Raw genomic sequence first — 2,018 nt, forward strand, 5'->3', positions numbered from 1 at the left:
AGCTAATGTTGTCACAGATGGGCCTGTGGCTCCATTTCCACTTAAAGGGGCCAGCCAACTTGTCACAGGCCAGCAGCAGATGTTTCAGAGAAAGGTTCAAGCAATCCTATTACTGAAGAAAGAAGATTAAGGAATAGCCTGATCATAGGAAAAGTTTCTGCTTTAACCCCATCGATCAGAGCTGTAGTTGTGGTAGACCCCAAAGTGATGCTCCATCCAATGAGCACATCTTCAAGTACTACATGGAGCCCTTTAATCCATTTGTAAAGAAATAATGGTTTTACAACACTTAATGAGAATATAAATTTTTTTTAAGTTGAAAGTTGTTGCAATTAAACACTTGTCTGCAGAGTTGTGAATTGTGCTGATGCATGAGTACTAGGAAGTTATACTATCCAGTCTAATTTTACTTTCTAAGTTGAGTGAAATGCAATCATGAAGCAAAAGCAGTGCCAAAGGTATAAATTAAATTTGAGTTTAAAAATCTTCCAATTTTAAAGAACAGAGGTATTATTTTATGAGTTTTATGCTGACAACAGCCTATTCAGTGGTATAGCTTTCAGATGAGATTTAAAGAGATGGAGAATTGTTGAGATGGAGATATGCAAGAAGGCTGTTTCAAATGGCAGGTGCTGCAGTGAAGGCTCTTGAACCCAGTGAGATTGTAGGATGTGTGAGAGAGCTGGTGGCTGCTAGACAAGCATAGGAAGGAGGATGGGAAGTAGAGAATGAAGGACCATGAGGTAAGCTGGAGCAGGTCCATTGTGGGTTTTAAAACAGGGCAATATCCATTAGTTTCTCAAATGAGTGGAGATTGTAGCATGAACATTCACTCATATCTTGAAGTATAAGTCTGTTAGATAGCATATGCTTAGTGGTGCCTGGCCTGTTTATTACATTAATGGGACATATCCTGGTAACCATTAGGTGCTGTAAGAAATGGTGTTTGTGTTTCAGTCAATGGCACTCTTCTCCTTGAGTCAATATTGAATTAAAGCCCTGACCTAGAGAGAATGAGCACCGTGTTGCTGGAGGGATCCCTTCACTACTACAGCTCTCTGCCATCCTGCTAACAATGGAATATTGGTACTGTTATGAGCTGGATGAAAACTTGTTATAGGTTGGGTTAAAATCCCTTTGAGGTTGGTAGGTGTGAACTCACCCTTCAAATAACACAGCTGTAAACATAAGCCTTACCTAACACAAAAAGTGTGTGTGAGAGTGTCCTGGCGCTTTTGGTCTAAATAGTGTTTTGGGTAGGTGTATGTGTGTGTGAGAGAGAGAGAACACGCAGAAATTGAGGACACAGACAAGAACAGAGAGAGGCAAAGGAAAAAAAACAAGAAAGCCTAAGAGTAGCCACGGAGCACGGTATGACCCTGGAAAAAGCTAGAGAGAGCATTTTGGGTCTGTTGGCTAAAGACACTTGGGGTGTAATCCAAGAAACTGGTTCTTGATTCTTTCTGTGTTCAGAGACACAGGACTTTGTACATGCTTTGTAAATAAACAAAACGGAATAAAAGAAAATACCAGACTCCATCAATTTCTACTTCCAACTGGAACATCCTCAGGGCCCCAAAATCTGACTTAGCTACTCAGATCAAAAGGGACAACAGTACATAAAGCAGATGAGTTCTACCTCAACTTGTCTGATATGTTCAGTAGCACAGCAGGCATTTCCTGTGCAAAATCCAATAGGCAAGTAATGTTTCTACTGATTAAAGGAGTATTCTATATTCTGCCATCATTTGTCTCACGACAACTCTCTCTGAAAGTTGCTCTGACAAGAAGCACATTTCATCACATAAAAATGTGACATATATTTTGGCATAAGTATTTAAAATGGCCATTTCATATATCATGAGAAAAAATGGTCTCATATATCTCACTGGGAATCTAGAGCCCACCGTCAGGGACCAAAACTAATATCTCTTTGGTTGTTCATATTGGATTAGAAAAATAAAGAGATAGTCTTAGTGTTTCAACAATGTTTAATTTCATAATATTAAAAAGTAGGA

Source organism: Mauremys mutica, chromosome 4 (genome assembly GCF_020497125.1).
Source record: "Mauremys mutica isolate MM-2020 ecotype Southern chromosome 4, ASM2049712v1, whole genome shotgun sequence".
Taxonomy (NCBI): Eukaryota; Metazoa; Chordata; order Testudines; family Geoemydidae; genus Mauremys; species Mauremys mutica.